Raw genomic sequence first — 24,781 nt, forward strand, 5'->3', positions numbered from 1 at the left:
AAGGAATATGATGCCCTAAACGTAACAAAAGACCAGCAGTCAGGAGCTGAACTTTACCCTCGTCTGCTATCACTGCAGACTGACAGGATCGCCTACAGAGCACCACTAGTAGCTGTTAATGAAGTAATGTTGTTTTAATTTGAGGGTTGTTCCATTTCTTAGGTGAAAATTTCAACCATCACCCCTTGAAACTCAATTCCAAGGGGCAAGGAGACCCTCAAAAACGAGGCATATGGGTTTAAAAAAAGAAATGGGATTGGGCCTTAGTTACTGAAGATCATACTACCCATGATACAAATATCAACCTGCTTTCAAAGTCTCTTAGATGTTTGCCCCTGCCGTCTTGAACCAAAATCAAGGTCAACTGGGCCTGCTTAGGATTTGTGTTCATATCATTAAAAATGTTAGCTGCTTGGTTGTATTATGCACCTGTTTGGAAGCATCTGCACTTATTATATGTCTCATTTATTCAGATTTTTCCTTTAAAATGTCATCTCTACATCAGAAACAATATCCGATTCATGCCTGTTGAAATATCTGTCTAGACTTGTTGATTTGGATGTCAATCACATGATTGTTTGGTGGACATGTTTTGACAGGTCAGCTCAGTTACGGTGTTGTTATTTCTCTTTCTTCCTGAAAGTAGATTTTTTTATATATCTTGGATAATGCAAGGCAATCAGTTACACAGAACCAGGCAAAGGAACAAAGAGAAAGGCGTAACCTCTGCTTCTGACCAGAGACAGCAAATCCTCTCAGAAAAATAGACTTATATAACCCACCATGCACCTGCAGCGAGAAAAGAAAAGAAAACCGTTTCAATGGGCGGATTTGAAAGATGTCCCAAACCAACTATCATAATAAGAAGTGCAGCGTAGTTATGATGTAGCACGTCTTTGATCTGCAATTACTCAGCACTAAACTTTGCCACTGATTCCACCAATATGATGCATACTCTAATTACTGTAGAATTAATGGTTGTGACATATTATGCTGAGGCTGCATCATTCTGACATCTTTGAAGCTGAGCCAGCATAACAGAACTCAAGGAAAACACCCTCTAAATGCTTTAAACCAGTTTCACTAGTGCTCTGTTTCGGAGGTGGAGTGACTGAGTGCTTAGAGCTTCTCTACAGAACTTCAGAAAGAGTTATAATCTTTGCTTTGATTTTGCTTCCCCCTTGTGGTCACATAGTGTAAGTGCAAGAACACCTAGAAATAAATAGCTAGGAATTTCAAAGTTCTGTGTTAATAACTACTACAACTAACATGTAGAATTGTTTAAAGTAAATCCTCTTAAAAGTACAGTGCCCATGACTTCAACTCATTCCCACGTCTTCCTAACTTGGTGCCATGCATTAGGATCTCATTTCCATGTGTTACTAAGTCGTGTTTATATGGGTTATCATCAGCAGGGCTCCGTGTACATGGGAGTTCCACCAGTTCTTCAAAATTCCTTCATAATTCAATGATGGTAATGTTAACAGAGCCATTCAGAGTGATTTGATCTGAAATGGTTTATTGTAGAGAAACTTACCAACTTCTTTACAGTGGTGGTCCTAAATCTTAAAAAGAATAAGTTTTCTTCTGGAACTATTTTGCCTTGCAACATCCTACATTTGCCTTGCCACAGAGCTTTTAAATAAACATTTTAGGCCAAAACCTAAAAAATACACCTTAGGCTGCAATATTGTCTCAGCCATCAGGCACTGTATTCGTCAACTTTTGTGTAATAACTTTCTGTGAGGGAGGTTTAAATATTTCTGATGCCTGGTTCCTATCAGCACCACTGTGAACAATAAGTACTTAGTGTGTTTCTCTAGAACGAGCCATCAAATTGCATCAAATCACTCTGAGTTTATTTATATTACAAATTATGCGGATGATTTGAAATATTACTGGGTTTCCTAAAATAATTTCACCTCTGAAAGGAAAACTTGTATCTCACACATGTCCACTTTTCAGGAGAAGGAGGAAACTTCCTTAACTTCTAAGATAAGTTGACAAAAAGAGATTTTAATCCATGTAATTTAGGATCAATTCTGTTGATTCTTTCAACAAGAAATGTTCAATTAAACTCACTTTTATTATAATCAAGATTGCTGAAAAGCGGTTCTGCAGGGTCAGAATCTAGTATTGAGAATTAAGTGTTGAGGTGAAGACAGTGTTAGTGAACAGTTGGAGGAGTTAGAGAAGAGTTGAGGTTGTGGAGTTTCTGAAATCAAATCACAGAATGTAAAAGGAAGCTGGGTTTACTAAATGGTGTAAAAAAAGGTAAATGAAAATAATAAAATAATATATATATATATATATATATATATATATATATATATATATATATACATACATAAAAACACTGAGAAAATTAACAACGCATCATTTGACCAGGGGTGCCCAAATTTTGCATCCAACTTTATTACCTACATTTTTAAAACTACATCACTGTTACCTCTCACAACATTCTAATGCTCTTGTCCCTTCAAAAAAAAGTATCACTTAAATAAAACTACCAAATGTTTCATAGCCTTGCAGATGATTAACACAAACCATGCTTCTGCTACACATTAGTCTCATTCCATATTGCTTGCTGTAGATCAAAGTGAAGAGCAGCACAAATCAAATTCTACATTTGAATACATAAAGTGTAATATATTCAAACTGTACCAACATATTATACTAAATGACAACGAGGCAGCAAAAGGCCTCATTACTTCACTAAAGTGCAAATGAATGATGTACTGGGGAACTCAAGTACTATTAAGGACAGAATAACTGTGAAAAAAGTTTATGAGCTATGATAATGGGACTATCTTTGATGCACCGTTTCATTGGCAGACAGTTTTAGCACTACTGTCTCTCTTTGTGTGGGTGTGGAGCTGGACTTGCTGACGGCAGTGTCGCTGTCTAAGCTGCAGGCCATTATGGACAATGGCTCCCACCCACTCTATGACACGATGATGAGACACAGGAGCTCATTCAGTGCAAGACTCATTCTACCAAAATGACCACAGGAGGTCATTCTTACCTGCGGCCATCAAACTCTATAACTCCTCCCTCAGTGTGTGATTCACAGAGTGTGGTTCATCTGTGCAAAACTCAATACTAAACTGTTCATATGTGTAATAATAATAATAATAATTGTGTATGCAACAACTCAGAGGGACAATAATATAAATAATTTTGAACTGCTTTATACTAGATGTTTCATATTTATTATCACAGTCACTGCCACTTTACTATATTCATAAGTACTTAAATCTCGTGTACATATTGCAAAATTCTCTTTATGTTTGTTTTAAATTATTAATGTGTTTATTCTTATACATAAATGGTTGCAACTGTAACAACTGCAATTTCCCTCTGGGATCAATAAAGGATTCTGATTCTGATTTGATTCTGATTTATAGTGGCACTTTAGTCCTGTTAATAACAGCACAGGAACATATTCAAGCTTAATACACAATTTCAGTCTGTTCATTTCTGCTCCCTGTGAAAGTAAAGCCTCACTCTAGTCTGTCATGTCTGCACAACCTACAATCTGATCCCTGTCCTTCGTCAGCAAGTGCCTTTAAAGTTGAATTGAACTGAACATACTGTGGATCATTATAGCACCAACCAAACTAAACTGTCCATAAACTTACAGACTCTATAAATGGAACGAGGTAATTTACAGAAGTGCCAGTGTTAATCTGGCTGTGTAGTAAACATGAACAGATCAAAACCACCAAAAAGCAAAATAAATATATTAAAGGTATAATTCATTGATTTCCAGTAGAGGGCAGGATTGCATCCATAACTGTGGAATAAATAAACACGTCAGTTGCATCACTGTGTTTTGAAAATGAAATTAAGCGATGTACTTTTGGTTCAAAACAATACAAAATTTGATCTTATATTTTAGTGCCATATGAAAACAGTGTTATAGTACATACAGTCTCACTAGCAAAAGTGTAGACACTCTTGTAGAAAATACATACTTTGCTGATTTTCTCATTGAAAATAAGCATTTTATTAGTTGATTTTAACATGTTGCAAAGAATAATAAAGCATAAAATATGGCCCGTGCAAGTTTATGCACATTTTATATTTTCTGCCTTATTTTTTATGTGAAATTTAGAAATAGTGCCTAAATAGACACTGTGTACTAAAATATAGTGTACAATTGTGGTAAAATATAAGCTTTCAATGGTTTACACTTGTGTCTCATTGTGCCTGTACATAGTCTGTCTGTCTGTCTATCTATATATCTATCTGTCCGTCCATCCATCCGTTCATCCATCCACCTGCCCAAAAGTTTGGGTATTGTGTCAATATCATGCTCAATTAAATTTTTAAGTGTGCAGCTACAATTACTTTTTCAGTGAGATTAAAATTCAAAGGAAATCACAGATTAAAAGAAAGAAACAAATCAAAAGACTTTTGAAACTTGTAATGAGGTCTTCAAAGGTGTACATGAAAATTTTACTAGTAAAAAGTTTGTTGGAATCTTAGAAATATTAAAGAAAGAAAGAAAGAAAGAAAGAAAGAAAGAAAGAAAGAAAGAAAGAAAGAAAGAAAGGGAATTTCTGTTGACTTTTTCCAAATTTCTGCATGCTTCAGTTACTAAGTAAACTAAGTCATCCAGAGTGTTTTGATGTGCCCAGTTCCAAAACAACTTACCAGAGTGTTTCACAGTGGTGGTGATAGGAACCAGACCTTCTGAAGAGTTTAATGCCTCTAAAGGTTCCCTCACAGAAATGTATTACATAAAACAGTTACAAATATTCTGCGGTCTGACACGCTGGTGTAGGATAGTTTTGACAAAATCCTTTGGGCTAAAATATGTACTTTTTAATCACTTCATGGCAGAGAGATACATGCAGGGGGCTTTACGACAAAATAGTACCCCAATTTTGCTTCCCCCCAGACTGACCACTATTTACCCATTATCAGCAAAACTCACAAGACATATGTAGATGTACACTAGCAAATAGGTTTTCAATAGTAAACAAAATGTCTATGTTTGTGTTGCAGACCTGTAGCCCTCTGTTTCCTATCACCACTGCTGTAAGGAAATCAGAGTCATTCAAGTTTCAGTGCAGTATGTTACATCAAACCACTCAGGATGACTTGGTTTACATCTCAACGACTAAATTATGGGTAAAATTGGTAAAAATCGGTGAAATTCCCCTTTTTACACCCCCTGCAGAAAGCTTAATATACAAAAGAGGAAGGTTGTAATTTGCCTCTCTCTGCCATTCAAGCATAGGAAAAAAATGGAGAAAAAAAAGAAATGAATCAAACGTAACTGGCAAAATCACAACTGTATTCAAACCCACCCGTTTTCGACACACCTCGAGCTGCGGACTGTATGTGAGTTGACGTAGCAGCCAATCGAAGCTCTGGACGCAAGATCCTGCCAGCCAATCCTGGAGCAGAAGGCGTGGCTTGTCGGAATACGGGTAGGGAAAAAAGCCCCTTCGTCCTGACGTGCTGCTGTGTGTCTTGCCCGTTGGGGACTATAAGCCAGTCGCCACGGATTTTAGCCCCTTCTTCCTCACATCAGCGATGAAATAATGAACAAGGCGGACTGTACTGCAGGGAACGAACAGAGGTGTGTCATTTATACACGGTAAAATGACCTTTTCCTCGACAGCCTCCTGCTTTGGGCATCCTAATGGCTTTCAGCTTTCAGGCTGGTGCTGTTTTTTTGCTTCTATCTGTCTGTCATTCTGCGCTGTACACAATATACGAGATGTTGTCTGTAATGCAGTGTAATTGACGAGGCTGAAGTTGGCTTCCTACTCGCCAGCTTCTTGTTCGAATTAAACCGTTCCACCTTAAATGGTTCAGCAGTTTCGTTCTGGCGCCTGGGGCGCCACAATGTAACTGCTGCACCATTTAAGGTGGAACGGAGAAATTCGAGCAAGACGCTTGCGAATAAGAAGCTGACTCCAGCTTTGTGAAACTGAATCTTTGATTTCGATGCCTTAAAGAAAAAGAAAGCTGAGCTGGAGTGAAAGAGTGGTGGTAGTGAGCATTAGGCTAGCTGCTCAGTCTCAATGTGTTTGGTCTGTTTTTATCCAGCAGCTGTGCTGCCACTACATTGCTTTCCCATTGACTTCTCTAGACCCATTTTGGCTTTCTTTAGGGATGTAGCCCCAGAATAGGCTGTAGACTCTGCACTGACCAGCCTGCGACGGAGTAGTTTTTGTTTTCACAACTACATCGATGCGCCATATACATTAGCAAGCATTTGGTCGTTGTAGCTATTCATCTGTGCATCAAACTCATATGTGGGCATACAGCTGAGGGTCCCAGTATAACACCAGCGAGCAAAGTGGTCCAGTCTCCTGTGTACATCCTGCATTTGTTCATATTGGTTCATACTGTGAACAGTGATAGAGACGCTTTAATTGGGCTTAGATTTCAGAAGCTGTCATTGCCTTGAATGTTGTGATCCGGTGATCGGCTGATGCCTGTTATGCCTTTAAACCCCATTTAGTGAGAGGGCTCAGGCATTCCTTTGTGTCTGCATGCCCAAATACTCTCCCTCTCTCTCCCTCTCTCTCTGTCTCTCAGCAAGGGGGGTAAAATCCTGGTCACTGCGAAGGGTGATGCTTTTCACATTTCCCAACACAGATGTGAAACAGAGGAAGTGGGCCAGGTTGAAAGCAGTTCAGTTCAGTTCAGTTCAGTGCCTTAATGACAAGTAATGCTAAAGTTAGAGAATATTAAAAGGAATTGTATATATTTTTAACTAAATATTATATTACTAAATATTACTAACACACACACACATATATAAATATTATTAGCATAATGAATAACGGTCAAGATTTAACATTACGTATTATTTTAATGATGAATGGACTGAAAGAAATGACCCAGAATTACTTGAAAAGACGTTTGGTTCCATATACTTACATTAAAAGTAAAGTATGTTTTTTCTTTCTCCTGTAAAGTTACCATTTTGGAGATACAAGGTTTTGTTCTGTAAATAGATATACTATACAATACAGTACGCACATCCCGAGACACACATAAGACGTCAACAAGATATGTGATGATGTTGGATCATATGGATCAATATTACAAACCATTATGTAAGCGTAAACTGTTAGTGAGTCCAAATGAGACTTCATTAATTGCAGTCCATTTATTGGATGTTGATATTCATTTTTGCCTTTGGCTGAAATATCAAACAGGCAAGGTGTGACGTAACTGCCCGGACATCACAACGCACTCATTTGGCTTGTGACGGCAAAATGCTACGCTCTGTTTTAGCCAATGCGTTATCTCTTTGTGTCAGAGGGTTTAGCTATTTGCATAGATCTGCTCAATGACAACACAGTAATCTGTTATGGAGAGTCACATGTTTACCTCCATGCCTTGGAGCCATTGTCTCGACTTATTGGAAACATGTGAAGCTCACTTTGTTTGTACTGAAAGCAGACATCATAGGCTTAGTGCTGCTGAGCATACAGTGTCATGATGTTTTACCTGTGCCTCATAATTACAGGCTTTAAAACATATATCCATACTTTTGATATTGTATACATGTAAGGCTGACAGCTTGGAATACAAATTCTAGGTTCCTATATGAGGTTGGTGGTTGGTTGTTCAGCATTATGTCACACCTCTCTCATATATTTTTTAAACTAGAGGTGCACTGATTTGACGTTTCTCAGTGATGATAGCCAATAGTGCGGCCTAACCATTAGTGCTCAGTTTGTAGATTAGGCCATAAATGTCAGAATGTCATAAACAAGGGAAAAAAGCACCTCTGTAGTAATGCTGGTGCTAATTTCTGCTGGGGTGCCTATGGGATTTCAGTAGTATATTAGCTAACAATGATGTTAAGCTAAAAGTGACTCATGAACGTTTTTGGCTTTTGGTTCTAGCTTAAACATACACAATGAAAGCTTTTAAAAGGCTTCACATATTTTTATTTGATGCTTGTTACAGATACCTGTTCTTCAATGATTAGGACCCCCACAGGACCACCACAGAGTTATATAGATGGTGGAGCATTCTCAGCGCTGCAGTGATCATGATATGGTTCGGTCATGTTCACATTTTAGTCCACCAACTAATGTGTTAGTCCACCAACCAAAAAATATATACCCAACAGTGTCCTGTGACCACTGATGAAGGACTGCTGTGCAGCAGCAGATGAGCTATTGTCTCTGACTTTACATCTACAAGGTGGGCCAACAAGGTAAGAGTGTAATGGAGTGGACACTGAGTGGACACATTGTTCAAACACTCCAGTAGCACTGCTGTGTCTGATCAACTCGTACCAGTGCAACACACACTTACACACCACCACCACCACATCAGTGTCACTACAGTGCTGAGAATGATCCACCGCTCAAATAAAGCTCTGTGGTGGTCCTGTGGGGGTCCTGACTATTGAAAAACAGATTAAAAGTGTACTGACAAAGTATGCAGAGTAGCTGATTAACTACAGTCTGCAATTGTAGGACTGTATATGGTAAATGGAGCTGATAAAATGGTCATTGTGCAGAAGCAAGGAGGTAGTTTTAATACTATGGCTAGTCAGAGTATTTTATATAGCCAAAGTAGGCCTGTCACAGTTATTATATAATTGCCTGATCACAATTATTTGCACAGACTGCAGTTATTTTTTTATAGTTTGAAGGTCAAGGAAGTGAAATAGCCACTCTGGTCTCTTAAACCTTGTACTTTAACAGTTGCATACGATGAACAAATAAAGACAATGGCATTGTTTCTCTGTTATTTATAAGGCAATTAACCATCAGCTGAAATGTCATAGTCAAATCATACATAACAACTAATGCAAATATTAGGCTATATATTTAACCAGTACTGTTATTGAGAGCAACTCACAGTTGAACATAGCATTAAGACTGCTGCTGATTGTTATAGCATTGGAATTCCGGTCTGGATGGAAAATCGAACATCTAATTTTCTGTGTTTGGGTGTGTGGTTTAATTCAATATACTCCATTTCCAAGTATATAACAAGGAATTATCCTGCCTGATTCATGGACACCCTGAAATATGGAGGCTTCACTGTCATAACTTTTTTTCAACTTAGCATTTTTGCAAGTGAATATTCTTGTAATTAGGTGTGACTGCACAATATCTTGATTATTAGTCATGTTTATGATTCTGGGCTTTTTAACGTCTAATTTTCTGTGACTGGGGGTGTGGTTTTATTCAGTATGTTTCACTTCTCTGAGCGTAAAAAGAAGAGAATTGCCCAGTAATGACTGGACAAGTGCTCAAGTCATCAGTTTTTAATTACCACCAGGTTAGTAATTATTGGCTGTTATTCTAAAATCAGGTTGAAAATCATAATTAAATGTTCCTGTTCATTGGTGAATAATATGATGCACGCTTATTTTGAACACATCACAGGTGTTCAAAATAAGTGTGCATGATTCCTTTTTCTTATCTGTGCACAGGCGAACGCTCAGTCTCCGTTACTGCTATTGTTTTGTGCTCTCTGCAGGCTTGAACATGTGCCTATTAACCACCCACTCTGCATGAAGTCATTTAGGCCCCTGCTGTATTGGTCAGCTTTGCCTTATGTAACATAGAACACGTCATCTGAATTCACTTCTATTTGGACCACTTAGTATAGTACAAAATGTTTCAGAGGTACTACATTTTTTCTTTACTCTTTCAGCTTAGGTGCTTCAGTGACATGTTGAATTTTGTGTTTTCTGTTCCTGCACTGTATTCGCTATTAGCATTCCCACTTACTGGCTGTGTACACTGTCCTCAGAGAAGGAGTGAATAATTTTAGAGAGGCACAAACACTGCTGGTGCCTTCAGCCACGCTTATGGGAGGGAGGATGACTGAGAGAAGGGTCAGTATATAGGTGTGAAATACTGTAAGCTGGTGAAAGCTCCAGAATGGGCCTCTGGTGTGCTTGTCTGAGGCCTCTAGCTGAGATATCAAGTCAGTGTTGGTTCAGGGTTTCAAGATTGTTATCAGTATTTCCTTTCGAGGTAATTTAGGGTTACTGACACCTTTATTTCCTGGTAAAAAGTGTTCAACATCGCTTATGGAGAGGGTTTGTAAATCTGACCAGGGAACAAAGAACTGCATCAGGCCTGTAAAAGAGGCCTGTGTCAGTAAAGAGCAGTGGACGCTTCTCACGTTTCACTATTCATATCTGCAGAAGTGACCCAGCCAAGTATATAACAAGCAGTTATCCTGCCAAGTTCCTGGAGGTCTTGAAATATGGCAGCTTTACTGCCACATTTTGTGAGTGAATTTTCTTGTAGTTTGGTATGGCTGCACAATATATTGTTTATTAGTTATGATTATGATACTGGCTTTTCCAATATGCAAATTAGCCTTCTGACCAATCACAGTGTTATTTAATGTGTGCTGTGAGTATCTTCACCAATCACAGTTACAGACAATTGTGTCCATAGGGGTCTGATAGAGTAAAAGGGCCCTTGTCCTGCATTTTTGTCCATTTTTGTTATTTTTTCCCTCATTTTTTATTTACCAAAATAGTAATCATTTTTTTCTACATGCTTATTTTCTAGCCTTGTTTGATTTATTATAGTTCAGCAGCCTGTTTTGGTTACTGTACCTTGCTACTGATGTTTGTAAACGAGCCCTGTTCTGATTGGCTGACCTGTCCTGAGCCTCGTTCAAAAAACAGTCCAAGCTGAAACTCTCCTTATTAAGTTGAGCCCTTTTTCTCAGTATCCAAAATGCAATTTCTATCGGTTTGGAGGTCCCTCAGTTGGAGCCATGCATTTTTGTTCTTTAAATACATTGATGGAATATATTTTGATGGAAGTGTGTGTGATTTACAAGACTGGAAATAAATGTTTATATCATCTTTGGAGGTGAGCAAGCAAGTCAACATAAAAATGCTTTTATTATCGCTGCTGTGGGAACAAAACCTTGTATCTCCTTTTTTCAATTTTTGACAATCTGAAAATGCCTCTCATCCTTCACATTGTGTGTAAATTTCATGATGAATGGACTCAAAGAAACAGCCCAAAATGACTTGGAAAATAGTCTGGTTCCACTGACTTACATTAACAGTCAAGAAGGTTTTCCCCTTCTCCTGTAAAGTTACCATTTTGGAGAGGTTTTGTTCCGACAGCAGTGTTATGCTCTTTTCTTCTTGTCACAGCAGGGTATTCTCATCCCTCCTCCTTCACCCCTCATTGCTCACTAGCAGCTCAACCCAGAGTCACATTTCTCACAAAGAGCAAACAGTGTCCTAGTTAATCTGATAACAGATTTAAAAGGAAAGCATTTCATTTCATTATATTACTTAAAAAAATCTGAGTCAATTTCCCCTCTGCTGGCAGATTGGCCATGAAGGTAAACTGTTGTAGGCTGAATTGATGATTATATGTAAATGTGTTGGTTTTTGTGACATCACAAAACAGATTGTTGTCCCTAACCCTGCAGTTAGGGTGTGCAACTGATACAGAGACCAAATTTTTGAATACCTTCTCAAACACAGAAAGGTCTCATGGAAATGACTTGTGTATCTGCTCTGCTCCAAACCAATATGTTGTACATCAGCTATTTCTAATGCACACGTTAGTTTTGCCTCTGACTAGAATGTGCTTGCAGTCTGCAGTTTTAGATGCTGTGCAACACACAACTGACCTCAGAGCCTGGCTCTCAATAATACTGTATCACAAGACAAATGTAGACAATCTCCAGGGTTTTGAGGCTGCCAAACCCTAATTTGTGTAAAATAATTGCTAGTCCTCACTCATGAATGTGCCTTTTAACCCTCCAAACTGCAAAGGCCTGAAATATGGGCCTTGGTTCATAGTACCAATGTCTTTATAGTAGTGCTGTTAACCAAGATATTTACAGTAGTTACTGAATAATAATACAATGTCTTAAGATTAAAATCTGAATGCTAAGCCTGCAGCCAAAGAGGTTAAAACTATGTTTGAAATTTAAAACTATTTTGGTTTGGAATTAGATTCATGTGAATTGTTTGGGTTACACTTAGTCAGCCAACACATGGGCATATGGTTGGCCTTAGACTCAGGATCTACACAATTAGGTTAGGATTTTTGGGTTCGTTGTAGAGAAACTTGTCAGTGGTGGTGATAGGAACCAGGGATTGTAATGTCTACAGTACAAATATAGCCATTTTATTTAAAATCCAACAACCACAAAAGTTAGAGTTTTATGTGTAATATTGATTAAATAGTGGTAAAATGGTAAAATAGTGGTTAATCCTTAAAAAAAAATCAATTTTCATTGGGTACTCATTTGCTGCACAATGTCCTGCATGTACCTATCCATCATGAGTGGATGTTACATTTTAGCTCAAATATTGTAAAATAGTGTCTCAGGCATTATGTAGTGTATTTATAACCATTTCAGCTAATACCTTTCTGTGAGAGTGCTTTTAGCTGCATTAAACTCTTCTGTTGTCTGGTTCCTGTCAGCACCACTGTGAAAAATTCTGACTCAGTAAGTTTCTCTAGAATGGCACAGTTTGAATCAATCCGTTCTGAAGGACTGTATTTCCTTCTTAAGCATTTAATTATGCAGAACTTTGGAAAACATGAATGGTTGGTCCCTGCTAGTGTAGTGATACATGTGTGAGGGTGTTTGTGTCTGAGAGATAGAGGACTCTCAGCTGAGACAAAGGTCTCTCAGTTAGCTGAAGTGCTGTGCATCTGTGTGCCGGTACGAGGCGGAGACGACTCATCCAGATGGCAGCACAAGTGATGCCAGTCATGATGCCGCTTTCACTGGCCAAATGTTTCCATCTCTTTCTACTGCCTGTACTCAGATGACCTGTTTAAGGACACAGCAAAGGGAAATCAGAGTTAATTTGCAGCAGGGCTGTCATGATTGTATGCTTAAAGGGCTAATATTCTACAGATTTCTTATTTCTTTCCCTGAGGTCCACTTTGTGAGGTGTTTATGTACCAAAAACAGTCATCATTAATTTTTACATGAGCATTTTCCAACCGCTTTTTACCTTTTAATTAAGGTGCACTATATGTTTAACACAGCAAATAAATGGAAATTGTCCACTAAAATTTACAGACAATACCTTATTTAGGTTTGTTGCTCTGGACACACTGAGCTCAAACCAAAACCAAAACCTAAAGCTGAAAAAAGCTGAAAATAAATGAAAACAGACCCAATACTATTACAGTACATGGTCTAGAGTATGTGTTCTGTCGGCAACACTGGTCATCAAAGGCAGTTAATTCCTTTATTTTGTAGTTATATTTGGCACTTTAATTCTGTTATTAGTGATTTTATTAATAATTTCAAAGATCCAGGCTACAGATAACATTAGTACACTAGCAGTGACTGTCCTGTTTCTGTTGTTTTACTGGGTTCTGCATAGTGTGTGAGATGTAATGTTTTCAGGCTGTCTTGAAGACTTTTTCTCTTTTTTATTGCCAAACTGTTTTTATCTTTTGGCTAAAAGCCAAAAGGGCCACTTTTGACTATTTTTGGCTAAAACTGCATATTTATTGGTAAAACATTTATTGTACTGTGTTTTATTTGTACTAATTTGTGAATTAGTGTAAATTGTGAATTTCCCCACTGTGGGACTAATAAAGGATATATTAATATTAATATATTAATATTACTGTAAAATAAAACTGTACATAATATGCAAATTCATCTTTGTGTAAATCAAATCAAATTTATTTGTCACAGAATTCCAGAAAAGACAAAGTTTTAACAAGAATGTAAAACCCCCCCCGGTGGGCAAGCCAGGGGCAACAGTGGCAAGGAAAAACTCCCTCAGAACTGAGGAAGAAACCTTGGGAGGAACCAGGCTCACCAGGGGGGACCCATCATCCTCTGGTCAAACTACCTACAAGTGATTATACTACTAATATTAATAGCAGTAGTATTAGTAGTAGTAATAGCTAGGAGTCTATGAAAACATCAGTGTAGGGTGGGCAGCTAGTCCAAGGTAGGTGGCGGTAGCTGGGGTGTGGGCAGCTGGTCTGAAGTGGGTAGCAGGAGGGCTCAGTCATCCTTCAGTGTCCGGCCGGACATGTGGGTGGTTGTATACTCGGAAAAAAGGCAGGGAGAGGGAATTAGTTTCATTCTGTCCGTTTGTACGTAAAACAGGGGATGTAAACATTTACAGAGTGTGGCTAAAGAGTGTAAAGAGCTGTACCTCCCATTAGTTGCTGCTTTTAAAATCACCTTTTTACCTACTATTTGCTTTTATATACTTGAATATGTGTAAAATTTGGTACATTTTACTTCTATTCAAGTATATTTTTGGCTCCATACAGTTCTAATATAACATTTTTACAGCACAGTTGAATGTAGTTCATTGAGACGGCTCTAATTTATACTCATTCTTTCAATTCATGCAAGGCACTATAGTCTTGTATTTCTTATTCTACATTAAAATGTAATCTGATCATTTTCTTTAGCATGTCTGCTTTATTCCACTGTAGCTGAGGAGGAGAGTCTTGCCCTGAGCGTTTGAGCTTGGTTGGGTATGGTGCTCGGATTACTGCGCACACCCAGGTGCCAAGAACTGAGCTTGATGTCAGAGTTTGTAGTGAAACTTAGAGGCGCAGTATAAGAGGAGACTGGGGAGTAACAGAAAAGCTTGCCAAGTGCACACGGGGCCACAACAAGCTTATTGACCCGAAGTCGCTTTGCATGTTGTGGGTTGACGCACTCAAACCGTGAACAAGCGGGGGGCTTTTAACAAATGACTCAGTCTAAATCATTTATAAACTCTTAGCAGCTGCTCTTGGCTGCGTCTTGATGTATATGTATGGTACACTGGTGGAGTAAAAAATGCTATTTCTGAATTCCTGACCACTGGCAGCAGTGAGTGCAGAGATTTATTTATGTGATTCTAATGCATGGAAGGACACAGTTTCCACAGAATGACCGTGGTGAAAATGCAGTGTTCCATTTTGTGATTTGATTAATTATGACATTTCTTTTCTGTGTGAAAACTGAACACAGCAAATCAAATTTGTTGATTTTCTAAAAAATTTAAAAATGAGTTAAGCATCTTCTACAGAGAACACACTTCCTCACATTTTAATGCACAATTACTGAATATTTGCTGAATTTAACATTTAATAATAATAAATAATAATAACATTGAATAATAACACTGAATTGAAATCTGGCCTGTTCAAAAGATTTTTTTCTAATATGTTAAACTGAGCAAATAAATAGAAAATGTGCACTGCTGAAATATGCAGAAAATGTATGTACATTGCATGTGTATACTCACTGGCCGCTTTATTAGGTACACCTTGCTAGTAAAAGGTTGGACCCCCTTTTGCCTTCAGAACTGCCTTAATTCTTCATGGCATACTTTCAACAAGGAGTTGGAAACATTGTGGATACTGTGGATAGGGCTGCCCACTGGCAAGTGTGCTCACTACCCCTAGTGTGTGTCTTCACTAGTGTTTATGTGGTGTTTCACTGCATGGATGGATTAGATTGCGGAGGTGAAATTTCCCCATTGTGGGACTAATAAGGGTCACTTAATTTTAATTTTAATCTTAATAACCTCTTTTGATTGGTTAGAACGCTGGCTGCACACAGTACAACATTCCGTGATTGACTAGAGGCTCATTGCAGACTATGATACTGCTGCGTCCGAAACCACGTAGTACAAGACTAAATAGTATGTTAAAACTTGTGAGCCATCATAAGAAGCATGCAGTACAGTCCAAAAGTCAAAGAGCACCCTTTCATTTATTTCATTGCCAGTCGAAATGGGCTTTCAGTACTGTATTCATTTTTAGCGCCAGAAAAAAACGAAAACAGATATTTAACGGGAAATTACACAAAAGCACTAAATATAACATCAGATCTATCAGTATTTAAATTGCCCACTCATTACTTTTGTACACCTACTGCCACCTAATTCCTCTAATCCTTCTAGAACTTCTAGATCACCAAAAATGTCCCCATCAGATAAACAGCACTTAAAGCTTTCATTTTTGAGAAATATGAGAAAATCAAGCTCTACTTCAGATCTGGAATGGTGTTTCTATCCATCCTTCCACTGTGAGAAGACAGGTCAACGCCATGGATCTGAAAGGATGTGTAGCTGTGAATAAGACCTTACTGAGAAAAGGACATTTTTAAAAAAAGGAACTGGACATTTGAGACATGGAGTGAGGTTTAATGGACTGATGATTTGTAATTAAAATTACTTGGAGAAGCAGAAAATGCAACCAGCTTCTAAGACTGAACTTGGGAAGCAACCCTGAAGATTACTTTGAAAAACTGAAAGCAAGTCTCTTCAATGAAAGCTATTATAAAAGCAAAGACTGGACACACTAAATACTGGAAAATGATATATTTGTTTTGGCTTTTGTGAAATTTTCTGTTGTGTTGAATAACCTGCCCTCAGTGGCCTTTTTACTGTTCATTTTTTAAAGGGTCTCTGCACAGTACTGTGTTATGCAGCCGTAATATGATAGCATGCTATGAGACGTGAGTATAAGCCCTTGAATTTGAATGCCTTCTTACACATTGAATTTACGCACTGTCTCCTTTTATTCTTGTTTGCCAACATACAAGCATCTTCAATTGAACTTGTGAATAATGTATAGCAGTAACCCACATTTAGTCACTTATGCTTAGCATCACATGAGAACTGTGAGTGCAATGATTCCTTTAGTCATTTGGACTGGAGAATATAAATGACTCAGAAAGGAGGTCGGATGGTGCTCATGTTTCAAGAAGGACATTCTTGTTCAGAAGTGCTGTTTTTAAGTATATGATACTGTAGCTGAGCAGTTTTTAGGTTGTTATAGCTGCCCCACTCTTAGTCAAAGGTGTTATTGCTTTTGTGGAAATGTTCTGTTTTCCCATATACTTACAAAATTCCAGCAGGCTAGTGGTGGGCGATTCTCAAGCCAGGCCAGACCAGAATCCCACATCCAGTTGGGAAGGAGTTTACCAGGCCTTCCTTGAACAAGTGAGAAAGAGAGAGAGGCATCAGGCCTCCACTCCACAGGGACAGGGCTATTTATAGTAGGCAGTGTAAGATACATGCCCACAGGTCAACATTTTCCCTCTACATTTGACTCAGAATCATGAGGCAGTAGAAAGTGGCAGGCTGGCCTGGGGCAGAGATTTCAGCCACACCGAAAACAAACTGAAAACAAAGCTCACGCCTGCATGTAACACTTTACACTCAGGGTGAATGTGGGCTGAATCCCAGGATCAAATTGTGCACTGAACAGTGATGGATTCAATTTACCTGATAGTTTCCAGGCTTATTACATCCTAAACTTGCTATTCCTAAATCATAGAAGTGTGTAATAAAATTTCTAGACATTCATGTTATATTACCAAGCATTCCTTTCACAGCCCTCACTGTAACGGTCAAGTACTTGCATTAACATGTGCTAGGAATTTGTTGGTCGATATCCATATTGCAGCCTTGAGTATCGGCCGATATACATCTGTAGCCAATATTTTTTGCTTTATAAAAATACCGCGCTTTACAATGAGCTGTTTTTCACTGAAGCACTTCACTTAATGGGGGATTCCACCAACATTTTTCAGAATTTCTGTGCAGCTCAGTCATTGAGATTGAGTTGTTTTGAATGGATTTATGTGAAATGTTTCAGAAACCAGGGATCACAATGCCTAGTATAGCCAAAATGCAAATATATCCATTTTATGTACTATCAAAATTGGGTTTTCATATGTAATGTTGATAATAATAAAATAGTAAAAGTGAAAAACTGAAGTTTTCTTCCTACTGTTGTACCTTTTAATGCCTTGTATGTACCTCTCCACCACATGTGTATTTACAAAAAATACATTTTAGGCCAAATCCTTATCAGAACTACCGTAAAGCAATGTCTCAGGCATCAGGCAGCATATTCATAACCATTTCCTGTTGTACTTTTTTGAGGTTTTAGAGGCGTGACTCAGAACCACTTTGGATGTCTGGATCCAAGCAACTCCACCATGAACAATTCTGACTCGACAAGTTTCTCTGGAGCAAACAATTTTACATTAAAGCACTCTGAATGACTCTACAGTCTGAATGATTTAAAATCTGACTGCCCATTTGAGTGACCATTTATTTGCTTGGATAAACATTAATATTACAGTAAATACAGATATCATGAATATAGGAAGCTTATATATGTCAGTGTGTTCATTTAACCATATCCAAACCTCTCCTCATGGCAGCCTGGTATTACTAGTACTCATCACCCAATACCTGGTTTAGCAAATTCTTCATTATATTAAATCAAGTGGGGATGGTGACAGCTGAGGGCATCCAGGAGAAACCTGGAAACACACTTTGTTCTTCAGACTAGCTCACAAGATGTGAATTACTTTTTTGAAAACAAGAAATTCTTGTTATTTTTTTTTGCTGTATGTTTACACTTGTTCTAATGACATTTACACAGTACTGTATTAAATGGAACATCACTGAAGCAGGTGCAAATATTCAGTTTACTTATTTTTGGCTATAGTGAGTGGATTTGATGTAAATGGACATAATCCACAACCTACAGGTGTGAGTTGCATTTTCAGAAGATAATGAAGCAGTTTAAGTATTTAATGTTAAAATGAAAATGTATAATATCTACAGCGCCGCTGTTTTGATTGCGTTTGAGTGGCCTTTTGTCTAAATGTTGGTATGTAAGATGTGGCTTTTCATAGTATTTAATAATGTCAATAAGAACGGCCTGCTGCCATTTTGGCAACTTGACCTGTCTCATCACTGTTGCTGCAGCTGCAACCCTGCAGGAGGATGAAGGCCAAGCAAAATAGACCAGAATGAGCACTGGCTGTTCTAATGCTGCGTCCCAAACCACTCTCTTCTGTGTTTACCTACAACACTTATGAATCCACTTCTAATAGTACTGCACTGTTTTTTTCATACTGTTTAGTGTGCTACTGTGTTGTTTGGGACGCATCATTGGTAACCCGGCAGTAAATCTCAGCTGTTTCAATTTCAGGTTTCATTTGTTGTCACTATAACAACAAATCAAGTAAAATGACTCAAATACATTGGTTAATCTGCTTCAAATTGAGTACTCCAAAAAACACACTTTACTGCCTTTACTGGATTGGTTATGAATTTGTTATCTCGTCACAAAGTGCCAGTGTACTGTTGAATAAACTTGAGGTTGACTACCAAAATGGTAGTGTGACTGCATGACCTCACCCGAATACTATATAAATGCGAATTATGCTTACATTACGAGAGCAGAAGCGCATACAAAACCCACTCCCACCACATTTGTTACTGATGAGTCATAACTTTAAAATACGAACTTTATATATGCTGTCACTCACATCGGTGGCTTTGTGCGCAGCAAAAAGGGTTTCAGTTTCTTTCTATGTGTGCTCTTTTTTCTAGATAGTATCTGAGGCATGTGAATGTTGGGACTGTCAGTGATGCTTTTCTTGGGCTAACTTTTCTTTCATGGGAAAAATGTGGTGCCATTTTACTGTCACGTCTCTATTAACAGACATAATCGGAAATGACTAGGTTGGCAGTTTGGCTGTGGGTGTTTTTGACCCTAATGTAGACTTGAGTGGAGAGATTTACCACACAGAAAAAAATGGTTAATTCAAGTCTACTTTGATTAGAGTAGATACAGTCTAATATGTATGAATGACTGGGATAGATTTTCACAATGACATGAAATGTCCAATAACAAATAAAAAAACACCTCATTTGGATAAATGGCAATCACATGTAACCATACCATATCATACTCCACCATACCATGCCACAATCTACTATGCCATACCATATTATACCATTCTATACCATACCATGCCATATCATACCATACTATACCATAGTATACCATACTATACTATACTATACTATACTATACTATACTATACTATACTATACTATATCATACCATGCCGCATTCTACTATGTCATACCATATCATACCATACCATGCCATACAATACCATGCAATATGATGTCATGTCATGCCATGCCATAGCATACCTCTCATTCTTTCTGATATTCTGTAATATTGGAGCTGAGCTATTTAATTGAAAAAATGAAAAAGTATGGTCTCTAAAAAAGTTATTTTACCTGAGAAGAAAAGCACATTCTTAACTTTCACTGTAAGTTAATCTGATGAAATTTTATGCTACATCATTTTGGACTGTTTCTCTTGGTTTATTTATTATCAATTTTTAATTATAGTGTAAACAGCATCTGTATGTAAAAAAAAAAATCAACCAAAACTGAGGTACAGGGCTTTATTCTAACAGCATCAACTTCTAATTTGATTATTTTTTGGATGCACTGATAAATGAACTGTGGGCCGATGCCAGTTAACTTCCACTTTCATATCAGTCAGTGCCATTGTCGATATGAATTGGCATTCCTAAAATCAAAAAATTGGGGCATAATCCACCTGGGTTAGCTTTACAAAGAAATGTAGCATTTATTTGTAGAGTTACAAATGCTGTAAAATGAATAATTTCAGCACAGTACACTCATTCATACATTTACAGAAATTGGCTAAACTTCATCTGCTATCACATTTCCAACTCAGTTCACTGATCTTGATTTACTAGTGTTGATTTTACTTATTGTACTGGAGTTGGCTTAAAAGTGGTTGCTGTAGTGTCCAGTTAGGTTACACCCACAGTCAACAATAAAGAATATGGTAACCTACTCTTACAGGCTCTTAACAACGAGGCTAGGCAATTAACCAAAATATCAATTTTAAGTAATGTAATCCAGGAGCCCATACAATCTTGTCTCCTGTCTCCTGTCCAGGTGCTAATTGTGACAGACTAAACCAAATTTCACCTCAATGATTGCATTTGATTAAATGAAATCATCTGGAACGCTTCCCTAGCTCAAAAGAGTTGAGTAATGTGGGACATGTCCTAATTTAGATACAACAGACTTATTTCATTTTGATCTGCATCTCATTACATCAAATGGACCTTTGCTGATTTAAAGGGCAATTCCAAAACACTGCGCGTAATTCAAGTGGTTCTCAGTGGTTTGATGTGAAGTGGGATGTTGTAGAGAAATGACTCTGATTTCTTTACAGTAGTGGAGCTTTTACAGGCACTAAACTTTTCAGACGTCTGGTTCTTATCACCACCACTGTGAACAATTCTGAATGAGTCTATTTTCCTTAAAGAAGGAATTTAATAAATTTTGGAATATCCCTTTAATTCTTGGGATAATTACGTTAATACTTTTAAGTACATTTTAAAAAAACTCTAAAATTAAAAAAAAATAGTGCATTTTAAATGTGGGTACATAGAGGGGAGTAATCCTATGGCCAAAACAATATTGCTTTATTGTATGTAATTATAATGAATTACAATAAATTATAACATTCCAAACTCAGTTTAGCTGAACTGCCACCAGATAGTGCGTCACAAATTATCGATGCATTTTTACACCCATTATTATTACTATTATGCTGGCATGGCCTTCTCTCCCCCTGGTTCCCTTTCTGTCTCTCTTTCTAATCCCCTCTACTTTGTAAGGCGCATGCTTAAGCGTGCAATGAGAGAAGCAATGGAGATAGAAAACCACAGCTTTCCCTTTCACATTTTCCCATTGCTCTTGCTGCCTCAGAGACAGACGAACCCAGAGACCTGCATTTGAGAAGCAGATAGTTTCCACATGTAACCACAGTGTTTTCTCTGCAGCATGGACAACTGTGAGACAGCCGAGGCACAAAGACAACAGCCAGGCATCATCATCGTCCAGCCTTCAGTGCAGACGTCTCTCACCCCTCATATCAGGGCCTGTCATCTACCATCCATCAAACACTCCTCACCCCCTTCTGAGGGAAAAAACAAAACATCCGCAGTGGCCTTGTTAATGGCTCCCAGTGCAAAGTGCTGGTGATGCATTTTGCAGATCATACTGCTTTTGTGGGGGGATGGGGGGGCAGCTGGATGTTTTGGTATGTGTGCACACAGTATGGGGCACAGATAACCTCCAAGGATGTGTTTGTAGACATGCAACCATGCAAAAAGAGTACAGCCTTCCGCTAGCCTAGTCACAAGAATGTGTGTTTTATTGTTGTGGGATTTAAAACCATGTCATTAGGCAAAGACATAAAAACAGCATTTCAGGCCAATGCTGAATTGATGGCAGCAATAACTTTAAAATCAGACTGTTTACTGTTGCCAAACTAATTGGGCGCAAAGCAGGTAGCTATTAGAGCCTGAAGTAGTATTGGTATGAGGGGTGAGTCGGGGTGCGGTAGTGTAATTATTACCAGAGTATCTCGGTTTAAGTCCCATCCCAGTCTGTCAACTTTTTACAGACTGCGTGTTCCCATGTCTGTAAAGACTATTTACTATAACTCCAGTGGGCCATGGTGGTACTGCTTAGGGGCTGTTGGCCATCAGTTTTTTGTTTAACCGCAAAAATTTGTTGAAATATATAGACTGAAGAACTATTCGGATGGGCCATGAGTCGGGGTGCGGTAGTGTAATTATTACCAGAGTATCTGTGGTTTTAGTCCCATCCCAGTCAGTCAACTTATTATAGACTGCACGTTTCCACGTCTGTAAAGACTATTTACTGTATCTCCAGCGGTTATTTGTTAAAATATATAGACTTAATCAAATGCATTTCTAAAAAATAACAAACAATTTATGCTGTCACTTGGCGACTAAGCATAGCACATGTATCTAAACCTGTCAAACTGAGCCAGAACTCCTTATGCAGGTTTCATCTCTTCAGCTTGTTATCCAGCACTCGGTAGAACATTAGTTTTTTTGAGTTAGCCAGAATGAAACCTGTACATTCTGCCTGTGCATTCTGGTGTGTGTGGCACTGTTTGGGTCACACGTCCCAACACCACAGAACAGGTTTAATTTCGCTTTCTGTCTCTTCAGCATGAGCTGCATGACTTCACTCACATTTGAATCATTATCATTTAGTTAGTCAGAGTTAAACATGTTCTTTAGTGAGCAGAGCTTTTATCGTGCTGACAAGGCTAATGTTATCCAGCTCCTCTCCTAGTTTGCAGCACTGTTTAACATTTAGCAGTTAGGTAGCTGGTTAGACCACATGTGTTAAACTCTATTCCTCGTCATGCCTCATTAAACACACCTGGTTCAGCTCATCAGCTACTTAGCAAGGCCTTCATGAACTAAATTCAGAGTGTTAGATGAGGATAAACGTTAATCTCCAGAGCACTTTGGCCTAGCAGGTGCCCAGTTTGACATGCCTGGGTTAAACAGATGGACATTGATTGAATAATGGCTTAAAAGTTATGTACTGTGTTCATTTGGTAATCATTTGATAATCATTGGTAATCAAGTGAAGCGAAGTAAACTTGTTCATTATTTTTGATTTTGGAATAACACGGAATGGGACGGCACACGGAATGGGACGGTACAAACTGCTATCATGTCATGTGATGAACAAAAATGTTCCAAAGCCAATACATTTTACCGTGTGGACATTTATCCTTGGAATGTGGCTGTGTCCTCTGAATTATGAGGTTATTAAAGAATCCAAATCTGAATGTTGCTACTGTCAAGCTAACACTGCTGCACAATGAATTGACATCATAAGAATGCTGAACTCACCAAAATACTCCAAATCAGTAAGCTTCATCAAATGTGGTACACTGTTAGAAATACATGTACTATGCAGGTACGTGATCCATTCATCAAGGTACAAACAATGTAAGTGTACCCTCAAAGGTACAACAGCGGTTTTAAGGTCTAATGGTATACCTTAAATAAGTTTTCCTAGTGGAAACGTAGATATTTGTACCTTTTCATAACCAAATGTTTTAAATCAGAACATTAAAATAAAAGCCTGGAGATGAGATGAGGAGTGTGGAATCAGTACCTAGAAAATATCATTTCAGTGGATTATGGTACGGTTATGTTCCCTGACTAAAGGTTCTGGGTTGTACCCCTGAGGGTACCACCACAGTGACAAGAGGGGTACTGCCTCTCCTACTACATTTTTTCTGAGAGTGTAGTTAGGTCGACTGGCAGACTGCAATTTTAATCGTGTTCTAGTATTGAGGTTTTATAGTAGACTTGAATTCATGCAATGTCATTTATAGTGTGCAGATCCGTTAGCTTGTTGTTTGGACAGCTAAAACTTTTTTGGTTATGACATGATGCAGCTGCAGTGATTTTTTTGAAAAAGCCATTCATTTTGACCATAATAAACATCTGCTTAGGCCTGGAGGTTCTAACATGGACATGGCCATGAATCAAGAATGATGCGCAACTTCAGGAGTCTCAAAGTGAATCAAATAGTGTTCATTTGATGTGAAATGGGCATATATGCTCCTATTAGCTTCTAAACCACAAAGGCGCTGGGTTTTTCTTAGTAATCTGATAAATGTTAGGCTGTACATTATTTACTTCTCTAACAGTAAATATTCCCTTCTGTTACCATGTTTCAACGATTTAGTTACCTATTTGATTTATTGAACATTTGCAGTGTTGTTTAATGATGTTAAATAAACTAACCATCTGAGCATTAAATAAACACTGAGTGTTCACATGATGTGTTATTCATTTATTAGACATTATATCATTTTGGTGTTCAGCATTGTGATGCTTCAGTTCGGTGTTGGCATTGTTGTTGTATCGTGATAACAGACCAGTTGGCACCAACATTAGCTTGAATGTAATCCAGTAGATATTGCTTTGACTTCTTGCCAAGTAGAGTGACATCCTTCAGAGTTATAATCTGCTGCTTCATGTAAAATAGTCTAATCCAGATGGTGTATGTTTTCTGCCAGAGTGGCAGATGAAGGCTTTATTCTCTGCAGGGTGCAGGCGGCTTGGGCACTTATGC

At 38.1% G+C, this 24,781-nt stretch overlaps 1 protein-coding gene across 2 annotated transcripts in view; it reads left to right on the forward strand.

Moving 5' to 3' along the window:
• The first annotated feature begins 5,444 nt into the window (after positions 1 to 5,444).
• Positions 5,445 to 24,781, forward strand: part of si:ch211-288d18.1 (USP6 N-terminal-like protein) — a 54,221-nt gene continuing 34,884 nt past the window's right edge. The window contains exon 1 of one of the 2 annotated variants that reach the window (XM_017716432.2): positions 5,445 to 5,611. The gene's annotated coding sequence lies outside the window, so the exon portion shown is untranslated. The remainder of the gene's footprint in view (positions 5,612 to 24,781) is intronic. The other variant, XM_017716431.2, reaches the window with a different exon arrangement.

This window comes from Pygocentrus nattereri, chromosome 25 (assembly GCF_015220715.1).
Source record: "Pygocentrus nattereri isolate fPygNat1 chromosome 25, fPygNat1.pri, whole genome shotgun sequence".
Taxonomy (NCBI): Eukaryota; Metazoa; Chordata; class Actinopteri; order Characiformes; family Serrasalmidae; genus Pygocentrus; species Pygocentrus nattereri.